The sequence below is a fragment of the Ptychodera flava genome, unplaced genomic scaffold (genome assembly GCF_041260155.1).
Source record: "Ptychodera flava strain L36383 unplaced genomic scaffold, AS_Pfla_20210202 Scaffold_45__1_contigs__length_1260105_pilon, whole genome shotgun sequence".
NCBI classification, from domain to species: Eukaryota; Metazoa; Hemichordata; class Enteropneusta; family Ptychoderidae; genus Ptychodera; species Ptychodera flava.
Window position 1 is genome coordinate 619,062 of NW_027248367.1, and position 13,357 is coordinate 632,418.

At 37.2% G+C, this 13,357-nt stretch overlaps 1 long non-coding RNA gene across 1 annotated transcript; it reads left to right on the top strand.

The window, feature by feature from the left end:
• Nucleotides 1-1,464: 1,464 nt before the first annotated feature.
• Nucleotides 1,465-10,092, top strand: LOC139128211 (uncharacterized). The gene is made up of 3 exons (XR_011551226.1): nucleotides 1,465-1,715; nucleotides 3,962-4,063; nucleotides 6,204-10,092. It is a non-coding gene; the product is annotated as an uncharacterized lncRNA (long non-coding RNA).
• The last annotated feature ends 3,265 nt before the right edge of the window (nucleotides 10,093-13,357 follow it).

Here is a 13,357-nt window from a genome sequence, read left to right on the forward strand (position 1 = left end):
TGTTTGTCGGATTTATTTCTTTTGTATATTTCAGTTTCTTAATTTCTTGATGAATGTATGAAACTCACTATTTTACAGTTTCTTTATTTCGCTATTTTGCCATTTCGCCGTAAAACATTTTTTTACCTTGGAATGACACTATTATTGGCCCTTTCAACCCGTTTCGACGTCTGTTTACATCTCTCGAAATGTAACTCTAGAGCTATTAGTGCAAGAGGCGAGGTATAATGATAATCAAATATGCAGATTACACTTATGAGCATTCTTTCGGTATTAAAATTCTATGCTAATGACGATTAATCAATGTGGAATATTCATGTACCTCGGTTCTTGCATTGTATACTCTAGAGTGCGCTACATTAAAGTAACTGAACCTGTTCTTGCAGGTCAAATTGGTCAAAAATGGGCTGAGAATCTAAATCTAACTGATAGGTACAAAGCTACTTTATTAAGTTGTCCTTATTCAACAGGAATTGTCAGCAATTCAGTAAATGATTTAAATTGGAAGATTTGCCATAGAGGCCTAGTCACAGGAAGCTTAATAGCAGCCAAAACTTTCAATTTAAAAGATGGGAAATGCCATATTGTGGCCAAGAAGAACACTGGAACACATCTTATTTAAGTGTAAATATGTAAAAGGAAATGGCAGAAATGAATTTCTTTCTTTGTCAGAAAACACAACTTTGATGACGATATCAATGTCAAAAAGATGAGCGATTGCAGGAATCGAAAATGATAATAACGCAACATCTGACATAATTTACTGTAGGCCTATTACTTCCTTTGTAAAATACGGTTTGGAATATTCGAAATTATGTTACTCTTTATAGGATTAAAGTTTCCCTTGAATCCTATGTTATGCAATTAAAATGTTATCTTTCCTTATAGATGAATACATTATATTTCACTTATAAGATGATGAACAAAGCTGGGGATTTTATCACAAAGTTTTCAAGCCTTGTAAGACTTGAAGGAAAATGCATCCTATAAGCTTAAATACATTTATATGATGACCTTTGTAGTTAAATGACTGATTTTTTGGAAAGTTATTTTTTCTGACAAATTGCATTGTAATTTTAATGCATTCATAGTTATGTAGATCTGTTTTATTGCGAATTTGTTGAAATACATTTATCTTTAAAAAATGTAGTAATACGGCACTGACCTCAATTTCCGTACAGAGATTGTGCGCGGCGTGGATAATTATAATCTAGCTAGGGAGTCTCAGCAGTAGCCACGGCGCGGCGCGGCGCTTGCTAACTGCTTGCTAACTGGGAAGGAATTTCACTGAAATCATTGATTAAGTTAATTAAAAATTTCAAATTCGAATTATTTTAGATTAATTGTTTTTTGTTGTGCAAAACGTGTTCAAAATAATTTATTAAAATGTTTATAAACGAATTTGAGACTAGGAATAACTTCAAGACACACACAATGGCGGCCTGCTTGAACATACTCAACAGGCAGGCGGCAGAAGTTGCAACTGAAAAATGACCTGAGGGCAGCGCTGCCCTCAGGGCAGCTCCAACATCTGCACAACATTCAATGACGTCACAAACTATTTGAAAAATAGTCCCCGTCCGCGTAAGCGCGGCAAGTCATGGAAGTGCCGACGCACGCTGCAGAGAGCATACCCGTAGTCGTACCTTACCCCGCACTGTGTCAGAACGATCTTTGCTTGCTGGTGTGTTATTTCAAAAGTATGAAGCGTAAAGGTAAGTCAAATTTCCCAAGACAAGTTGAAAATACATAATATATCAACAAGTTTGCCATGATCACACGGTCAACTTGCAAAACGTAGAAATGCAAGGTGGTGTCACTTCGTCATACCTCCATGGTCGATGGTACGTACTCTGGAAAGCTGCAATCATTGTTGCGGCGGTCGCTAGCAAGGCTTGATGACTTTGTAGATGACTTGGTACGCTTTGTACGCGGAAGGGTTGCGTACGAAGTCATGCTGGCTAGCGACCACCGCTACATTAGCGGAGTGCCCTGATGCAAATGGCATCATACAAGCGCCTCCCATTGAGTGCAAACAAACAAAACTTTTCCAAAATTGCATGATGTATAATCGCCTACGTCCATGAATATCTACCAATCTGCCCAGAGAGCAGCGATTATATATCTGCTCTGCCCTCAGGGCAGACATACATTTTCTATCCTTATAGCATTGCGTAGTGTCTAGTATCTACCAATCTGCCCCAAGGGCAGCAATATATCACAGCTGCCCTCAGGGCAGACATATTTCCTATCCTTACAGCATTGCATAGTGTAACTCTACCAATCTGCCCTGGGAGCACCAATATTTCAGAGCTGCCCTCAGGGCAAACATACATTTCCCTATCATTACAGCATTGCATAGTGTATATCTACCAATTTGCCCTGAGGGCAGCAATGTATCAGAGCTGCTCTTGGGGCAGACATATGCATTTTCTATGCTATCTACCAATCTGCCCTGAGGGCAGCAATGTATCAGAGCTGCCCTTGGGGCAGACATACCGGTATACATTTTCTATGCTATCTACCAATCTGCCCTGAGGGCAGCAATGTATCAAAGCTGCCCTTTGGGCAGACATCTACATTCTCTATGCTATCTACCTATCTGCCCTGAGGGCAGCAAAATATCAGAGCTTCCCTTGGGGCAGACATATACATTCCCTATGCAATCTACCAATCTGCCCTGAGGGCAGCAATTTTTCACAGCTGCCCTGGGGGCAATCATACATTTCTTATCATATCTACCAATCTGCTCTCAGGGCAGCAATATATCAGAGCTGCCCTCAAGGCAGACACATTCTCTATGCTATCGACCAATTTGCCCTGATGGCAGCATTATAATAGAGCTGCCCTTGGGGCACACATGTTTACATTCTCTATGCTATCTACTAATCTGCCCTAAGGGCAGCAATATATCAGAGCTGCCTTCAGGGCAGACTTACATTTCTTCTCCTATACCAATCTGCCCTAAGAGTAGCAATATATCAGAGCTGCCCTCAGGGCAAACACATTTCCTTACCTTACAGCAGTGGATAAGTGTATATCTACCAATTAGCCCTGAGGGCAGCATTATGTTAGAGCTGCCCTTGGGGCACAAATGTATACATTCCCTGTGCTATCTACCAATCAGCCCTGAGGGCAGCAATTTATCACAGCTGCCCTCAGGGCAATCATACATTTCTTATCGTACCTACCAATCTGCTCTAAGGGCAGCAATATATCAGAGCTGCCCCCAAGGCAGACATATACATTCCCTATGCTATCTACCAATCGGCAGCAATTTATCAGAGCTGCCCTCAGGGCAATCATATATTTCTTATGCTATCTACCAATCTGCCCTAAGTGCAGTAATATATCAGAGCTGCCCTCAGGGCAGACATATATTTCTATCCTTACAGCATTGCACAGTGTATTTACCAATCTGCCATGAGGGCAACAATATATCACAACTGCCCTTAGGGCAGACATACATTTCTCATCCTATATCCCTTTTCCTGCCAGACAGTAATAACTGTATTCCTTCCCCATCAGCCAAGTCAGTAAAAAGCGGTATTGAGCCAAAACATGACGTATTTTCACCCACTTGGCTTGGTATGTTATAGCATCTTTTGTCCCCAAAAAATCAACTTTACAGTATTATGTTTTCAACAGCCTAAAATGTACAGTATTATGTTAAAATACCCATATGGAATACGTTGTGTTTTCATTAATTTTAAACCATCTTGACCTGGTGGTGAAATATGGACTTGGCAGGAAAGGGTTAAACCACTCTGCCCTGAGGGCAGCAATATACTGTACATATATGTTGTACTTACAAGCATAAAATTCTCTGGAAGATCTTTGAGAAAATGACCTCAAGAAAGTTCAGGCTGTTTTTTATGACAGTTTGATCAAAGTGAACATTGTTTTCATGAACTTTCTTGAAGAAATGAATTGATATTTAAGTTGTTGCCTTGTTTTACAGATTTTTCCATTCCATGAAGTATCAGTTTTTGAAAGGAATTGCAAATAGGAGAATTGATGATCTCTTGAAATTGATTTCTGCAAAAATTCAAACCTACTATAGGTAAGCTCAAATGTTATATACATGGATACTATTACCACAGACCATAGACAGTATAGTCTTCCCCCTCTACTGTCTATGCATGCACAGACCTTAACAAATTGACAAAGTTCTTGTGAAGTTACAGCTATTTGTTTCTCTGTTGTCTTCTTGATTTGTAAATTTTATTTAGAGGAATGAAATCAATGTTTCTTAGGAGTGTGACACTTTCTCATCAATATTCTTCATTTTTTTCACGCAGTTCCAACTTTTTATCTATAGATCAAAACCCTTTTACATACAGCCGTGTATCTTGTTGTCTCGTTTAGCCAAAGTTTTTAAGTTTAATACCCGGCATAAGTCAAATGGAAATATAAGCCATGTTAGGTTTTTTATAGTATTGTCCCACCACAGGGAACAGCCTTTTGGCACAAGTGGCCATGAACATTGGTCGTCACATAGTTTAAGGGAAAGGTTACCCAGTGATCTGGTGTTAATCAATAAATAATCTAAGAAAAAGTGGTGCGAAATCAGTCTTTTTTATTCCCTTGTAATTATTGATAGCACAATGGGCCCTTTTAGAATTATTTGGTTATAGGTAGAAGTGACGTAAGGGCCTGGTAATTACAATGGTCAGCTGCTGGGGAAGCCCTATAAGCCTCAGTGCAGTGGGTCCAAACTGAAGGCACTAGTTTGTTACATCACTATCACTTGTAACCTGGGTCTATTAAAAAGAAACCATCGCATTATCACTACATTGTGAAAGTGAATAACAAACACAGATTTCTCTCCAGTTTTTCATAGATTTTGTTTTGATAAACACAGAATTGCTGGGCGTCCTTCCCTTTGACACCTGTGAATTCCATAGGTTTTACATGTACTCATAAATATGTGTAAGGTTTCTGTACTGTGTGACGTCACACGTACCACTTGTGAAATGTGCCTCAACTGGTTTTCTACACGTAAGCAAACTGAGTATAATTTGAAGCCACAGTAATCAGGCATTGCAGGGATATGTTTCCACATTGCTGGTCTGTTTGTATTCAGGGTTTGTGGTATTACAGGGTATATGACATGTTCAACAAAAGTTTGATACTGAAAATGCTTATTGTTTTCAGATGTGTGCAGATGCAAAATATTTTGCTCTCAACAGTATCTGTTTTCAGTCACAGTCTCTCTATCACTCGTCTGGAAACAGGTATCGTTAAAGGTGTCAATCTCCTATACATTTGAAGTGTGATATGATTTGCTGTCACAATTATGCTCTCCTTTTCTTGCAATCTGGTGTTTCTTGCATCAAAAATTGATGTATTTAAGTGCACAGTATACCGTAGTTCCATTTTGAATCAAAATAATTCGGTAATGTAGATTTCAAAATGTCTGCAGGAAAATGTGTAATTTGTCTCTGTGAGATGCAAATAGGTTCTTAATAATATGCATGACTATTTGTCTCAACTTTCTGACACAAAAAGAAAGGTGTTCATCACTTGTTTGTCCATATGCTCTGTCACAAAGAAATTAGGCATGTTTCCAGACTGGTGGTAGAGAGACTGTGTTTCAGTGCTGAATAATCTATGATTCATTGAACTGCATTGTCCTCATATCTGTCCCAGCTCTTATTTGTCACTGCACATTCACTGAAATTAAATGCTTTAATCATGTCACAAACTTGTATTCCTTGAAAAATTTGCATATGTGCATATAATTCTTAAAAACACTGCCCCTGCTCCATATTGTTTTCTCTCTGGCTAGATTATTGTGCACTTGAACTTTGCTTGTATTGCAGTATCCATCCTGTCCTTTAGACACTAGAGGATACAGGACATACTTAGCTACAAAGCAAAGGCTTGTTTAAATACAAGAAATTATGCTGTTAGTTGATCACAGAATCATATTGTCAATTCTTCATATAGTACTTTAAAAAAAGATTCACGTGATGTGTAACTAATGTGTTTGTAGATGATAGTTTTACAGACAAGGCTAGTTATTAACTTCTTTCCAGGCATGTTTCTGTTTTTTTGACATGAAACCAAATTGCTGAAATTTGCTGACATCATATTAGGTACCAGTGTAGTCTGCACAAATCTTGTAAATGTACGATAACAATGCATTCACCAAGAGAGTGGGGCCAAATATTCATCAATGTCTTTGCTTTATTTTTTAGTTACCTTGAGGGGTTACAGCTGGCTGGCAGACTATCTAAAGTTAATAAGAGCAGCGAGGATGGTGCACAAAGAATGCTTGAATTGGGGTTTGACAAGCGTGTGAAGATGACAGCTACAGATGGTATTTGGGATGTGCCATCTGATGAAAAGTGTTTGTGTATAGCATTGGCCTGCCTAAACACATACAGTGAACCTATGTATTCTGCATGTACAGCTGATGAAGTGTGTCAACAACCACCAACATGTAGTGATGAGAAGCTGCTTCAGCTGACTTCAACAGATATGATCAGGGATTTGTTTGATTGGAGTTTGAGTGAGGATATTTTGGATAGTCCTACATTGAACTGTGTGTTGGAAAAAGCTCACAATGAAGCTTTTTCAACATTTAAAGTGAAAAGTTGGGTTAAGCTCATAAAACTGCTACATCCATATAGGAAAAATATTAACAAGAATAAAAGAAAGAGAAACTCAGCTGATCATAGCTATGACTTTTCTTGTGGAAATTCAAAAAGACCAGTCAGATGCACATCTCAGGATGGAGACAGAGAATATGAAGTAAAGACAAATAAAAGACAAATTGATCTTTATTGAGATGCGAGAGGATGAAAATCAAACTTTTATTAGCTCTGCTGTCAGCGATGCAGAGCTTGTCAAATAGGCTGATTGTCTGTCGTCTGTCAACAATTGCCTTCTCTGAAACCGCAAGTTCGATTGCTTTGAAATTCAATTTGCAGTGTACTTGGGGTGACCTCACTTAAGTTTGTTCAAATTGTGGTGAAATTTGCATATTTGTAATTTTTGTCATTTTTGGTACAGAATCTTTAAAAATCTTCTTCTTCAAAACTACCAGTCAGATAGCTTTGATATTTGGTACATATGTCCCTAGGGATAATCTTTTTCAGATTTGTTCAAATTGTGCAGAAATATGCAAATTTGCACTTTTAAGGCAATTTTTGCCATTTTTAGTCAAAAAATGTATTTCTCAAAAAGTACTGGTCTGATAGTTTTTAAATCTGGTATACAGGTTTCTATAGATGAACTAAGTAATATATATTGAATTTCTGATGAAATCTGTAATTTTGTAATTTTAGGGCAATTTTTCCCATTTTTGGTCAAAAATGTGTATTTCCAAAACTGCTTATCTGATAGCTTTGAAATTTGGTATACAGGTTCCTACAGATGAACTAAATGATATATATTGACATTATGATGAAATCTGCAATTTTGTAATTTTGGGGCAATTTTTTCCATTTTTGGTCAAAAAATGTGTTTCTCAAAAAGTACTGGTCTGATAGCTTTGAAATTTGGTATACAGGTTTCTACAGATGAGCTAAGTAATATATCGAATTTCTGATGAAATCTGTAATTTTGTATTTTGGGGCAATTTTTCCCATTTTTGGTCAAAATATGCGTTTCTCAAAAAGTACTGGTCTGATAGCTTTGAAATTTGGTATACAGGTTTCTATAGATGAACTAAATTTGTTCTTTTGAAATTATGATGAAATCTGCAATTTTTATTTTGGGGGCAATTGTTGCCATTTTTGGTCAGAAAATTTTATTCTCAAAAAACTACTTATCAGATAGCTTTGGTTGACATGTTCTTAGGGATGATCCAATGTGATATATTGAAAGTATGATGAAATCTTCAATTGTGTATTTTTGCAGCTATTTTAGCCACTTTTTTCTGGCCACTGCATTGAGCTAGCAAAGATTTCCACCTTCTTCATTAACATGTGTCAAAAATAGTTATTCTCTACATAAACACAGCGGAGCTATATCGGCCGCAAGGTCGCTTGTTGTATAAAAACTATGAGTTATTTAAAAATTCTGAGACACCGTTTTATCTGTAAGATTCTCTACTGCTGGTTGCTGTTTGTTTCACAAATCAGGACACTATCTTTGTACTTACACTTTATTTGGTCAAAAACATTAACTCTACTGAGAAATACTGGATTCAAAATAAGTATCATGAATGTACCTCTCATCCTACAGCACCCATTTACAACTGGATGTAATTTTCATTACTTCTTTTAAACATAGTTATCAGTTCCCCCAGTCCGGCTGGGCTGCCTGGCTGCCATTTTATTCCAATTTTTTATGTATTTGAATTAAAACCCAAACATCCCTAGACAGATTTTGTTCACTCTTAGAACAACAACAATGTATTATGGTGTTCTTATGCACTTCAATTTATTTTATTATGATCCAACATGACCATGGGTATGTGGCACACTATTTTTGTCCCAAGTACACAAACATGGCCGCCACATAACCATTTTGATGTGATTTTCTCACATTTAACTAATTCACCCCTCTTACCTGTGATGAGGCTGCCAGACAGTAATTCAGACACTGTAATTGAAACACCTTAATCCAGCTGGACTGTGTCATCAGCAATGTTTTGTCTTCACTAAATTGACGATTTTACTTGCATGTTATGTTTTACAGTATAAAAATAGTCATCTAGTGTTTAATTTGAACTGTATACACTAAATCTGGATATTTTTTAATCATGAAAACATTCTTAGTAGCTGCTTGGGCTTTAGAGGCCTGTTTTGTCAATAAACAGAATATTGTATTTTTTTTATTTTGGTGAAATGTGCTTTTAAGTGTTTAGGGATGGTTTCAATTTATGACTCTTGTTATCTCATAGGGTTTGAAATAAACAGTGGTTATGGGTCAAATGACCGCCGCTTTTCTGATTTTGATCTCAGTTTTGATTCTCTGTGGTCAATGTTAGACCACCTAGATTTTCAGTCATTTTGTATTTGGTTGAATATCATCTTTGAATCAAACACCTGTTAAACGCATTGCTTCATTAGTTAAAGCTTCTTGGTTTTGGAAAATATTAAAGAAACGCTTATAGAAAGTGTGATAACTAGGAGCATCCAACCATCTAGAAATTTAAAATATATATTTGCCTGTAACAAATTCTTTTTGTACACATAATAAAGCTAAAAGCAATGAGTGTTTACAAGATGTCACAGCTATATCAGGAAAATTTGTTCTTATAAATTGTTATTACACAGGGTACTGCAAAATGTTCAAGTTGACATGAAGAGGTGTCTTTAATATACAAATTTTGTTAGCTTTTTGCTAATGACCACCAAAATTTCAATATGGTGGTCAACATGGACCACTAGACAAAAAAGTTAATTTTGAACGCTGGCTTACGTGTGCACAGTAAAATATTTTACCCATAATTCTTCCTGATTTGTACCATCAAAGGTTGCCATTTTAAAAACCTTTATCAATTTTTATCTAGGAAAAGTACATTTAGGAATTACATTGAGTGTCAAAATCAAAAGTCATAGAAATCACAGTATGAATGTAAACTTACTGCGGGTGTCACACTTTGGATCCAAGGAAACAAGCAGATAACCAACTGAGGTGGCCAATTTCTGTTTAAAGTTAAAACGTAAATTTCCTTTGTATTGTCAATAGAAAAAATATCTTTGTTTGACTTAACAGGTGCTTCAAGTATCAGTTTTACTTCCAAATCTTCTGTATTGCATGAAAAATTTTAAAGGTTTTGATCGCCTAGCTCTCTCAATAATGCCTGCTTTTTAAAATAATCTGACGTGGTAATTGAAAATAAGTCTCTGTCAGTTTCCAAAATTTGTATCGGTAGTTTACAATATCGTCTACACATGTGAGCTATGCCTGGCTTGATTTGGGAATCTCTGATGGTACATATCAGAATGAATCATGGGAAATTTGTAGTACTGTGGTGTGTTAAGGTAAGCTAATAGTTTAGCAGTGTGCATTTTTCTGTATACACAATATCTCAAGGAAGGGTGAACGGATTCCAACTAAATTACTAAACTGATAAGTTTTCGAAAGGTGTGGCTTGCATGTTAATAAAGTTATCAAAGTTACAAACTCACATTTTAATTGTAGCAATTATGTAGTTGGCTGTTCTGAATCAAACAAGTATATTCAGTTCTTATATGGTTCTAGTTTTCTATGTATTATGATTTTGAATTGAAAGTCCAATTTATGATTTATTTGTGAAGTTACATTTGGGTATATAATCATTTCAAGAAGTGATAATAAACCCAAATGTAACTTCTGAAAATAAATCATAAATAGAACACTCATATGTGGACATTACTTGGTATGACCACATATCATTTAAAACAAATACACAGATATTTCAAGTCAATTATTAACTGATTTATTAGCATAACAGTACTAAAACACCTGTTGGAGAAGTTTACAAAGCCAGGCAAAATTTTATGATGATCTTGGTCTGATGATGCCCTTCAGCCAGTTTTCTTTCTTGGAAGTCTAAAAAAATGAAAAGTGTGGTGACAATTAGTCAGTTTTAACTGTAGTTTGTATGTTATCCAAAAATGTATTGCTGTGACTATACCAAACACTGATACACACTTAAAAATGAGAAAAACATGCTTATTTTCTGATACACAAATGATAAACAAGTGACATACAAATGCTCAAAATACATGATGTACTTTGTATTGGCATGGAACACATTGATCAGGGTGTCAACTGCCATAGAGGTGTAGGGCAATACAGCCTTTGATACCATTTGGCTGAAGTACATCCTCCTCTCCATAAAAAGGAGGGATGCATGGCTCAATTTAATTAACCCTCAACCACTTGTACTGATACTATCTGCTTTTAGCTCTAGGCAAGAACAATTGTTTGATTTTAGATAGCCAAACAGTGTTGTGCCATCTTTTGATTTACAGAGGTGGATACAAAGCATACAGGGCTAACTACAGACCAATAAGTAAATGAGTGTAGAGATGAGTGGCATTTACTGTGGAATACCGTATTTTCACTTGAGTCACGTGATATGGCGGCCAATTTGAATTTTGTAACATTGTAAACATTGCATATCTTGGAAACCACTGGGCCAATCACATTCTAATTCGATGTATAGGAAGCAGTACCCATGCTCAGTACAGGAATTTACACACAGCAAAACATACAGAAGATTAAACAATAATATTTAATATCAGTAACTGAAGATATGCACACTTCATCACAGCTAATCTGAATTATATATAGGAATGTGTAAAATTTATATTAAAGCAACTGAACAACTGTTTTTTCAAAACGCTTTCACTGTAAGAAATTTTGATATTAAGCTATATGTATGTGTCACAGCACAGCTAAGGAAGTGGAATATTCATCACGCTGAGAAAAAACTTACCTTTCAGGGTCATTTTGCTGGATATAGTTGATCTGGAAAAGATTTACAAACATATCATTCTTAAAAAATGTAAGCAATATGATAAATGTAATGACAAACAACAACTCACATTACAAACAACTTGATTCTTGTCACTAGTACTTGAAGATTAATATATACTTGTGATCAGTTGAATTAATGGGTGCAAGTGGACAACCATGTCTAATTCACAAGATAAACAAAACAGTGTTTCTGGCCCATCCACAATACAAATGTACACATTCTAAAAGGAAAATATGACAGGCATTTTCCATGAGCAGTAAAAATTTTGTTGCCCTGTTGCCTCCCACCATTTTAAGTTTTGTTAATGTAGCCTAAGGACTCAATAATGTAACAGTATTGTGTATCTGCAAATCTTGGCTCCTAAGAGATATTGCTTCCCTCAGGGCAGATTGGTAGAAATACACTATGCAATGCTGTAAGGATAGGAAATGTATGTCTGCCCTGAGAACTGCCCTCAGGGTAGATGGTACATACACACTATGCAATGCTGTAAGGATAGGAAATATATGGCTGCCCTAAGGGCAGATTGGAAAATAGCATAGGAATGTATGTCTGCCCTGAGGGCAGCTCTGATATATTGCTGCCCTCAGGGCAGATTAGTGCAATATACACATGTCCAATGCTGAAAGGATACGAAATGTATGTCTGCCCAGAGGGCAGCTCTGATATATTGCTGCCCCCACGGCAGATTGGTAGATAGGACAAGAAATGTATGTCTACCCATAGGGCAGCTCTAATATACACTGTGCAATGCTGTTGTAAGGTCAGGAAATGTATGTCTGCCCTTAGGGCAGCTCACACATATTGCTGCCCTCAGGACAGTTTGGTAGATATACACTATGTAAAGATAAGAAATGTATGTTTGCCCTGAGGGCAGCTCTGAAATATTGCTGCCCTCAGGGCAAATTGCTAGATATGTACTATGCAATGCTGCAAGGATAGGAAATCTATGTCTGCCCTGAGGGCAGCTATGATATATTGCTGCCCTTGGGGCAGATTGGTAGATAACATAGGGAATGTATATGTCTGTCCTGAGGGCAGCTCTGAAATATTGCTGCCCTCAGAGCAGATTGATAGATAGCATAGGAAATGTATGTCTGCCCTAAGGCAGCTCTGAAATATTGCTGCCCTCAGAGCAGATTGGTAGATATACACTATGCAATGCTGTAAGGATAGGAAATGCATGTCTGTCCTGAGGGCAGCTCTGAAATATTGCTGCCCTCAGAGCAGATTGGTAGATATACACTATGCAATGCTGTAAGGATAGGAAATACGTCTGCCCTGAGGGCAGCTCTGATATATTGCTACCCTCAGGGCAGATTGGTAGATAGCATAGAAAATGTATATCTGCCCTGAGGGCAGCTCTGATGATATTGCTGTCCTCAGGGCAGTTTGGTAGATATACACTATGCAATGCTATAAGGATAGAAAACTGTATGTCTGCCCCGAGGACAGCTCTGAAATATTGTTGCCATCAGGGCAGATTGATAGAGATACACTAAACAATGCTGTCAGGATAGGAAATACATGTCTGCCCTGAGGGCAGCTATGATATATTGCTGCCCTCAGGGCAGATTGTAAATAGCATAGAGAATCTATGTCTGCCCCAAGGGCAGCTCTGATTATTGATGCTCTCAGGGCAGATTGGTAGATATACACTTATTCAATGCTGTAAGGATACTGTGCAATGCTGCAAGGATAATATATATATATGTCTACCCTGAGGGCAGCTCTGATATATGCTACCCTCAGGGCAGATTGATAGATAGCATAGGAAATGTATGTCTGCCCTAAGGGCAGTTCTGAAATATTGCTGCCCTAAGAGCAGATTGAAAGATATACACTATGCAATGCTGTTAGGATAGGAAAAGTATGTTTGCCCTGAGGGCAGCTCTGAAATATTGCTGCCCTCAGGGCAGATTGCTAGAT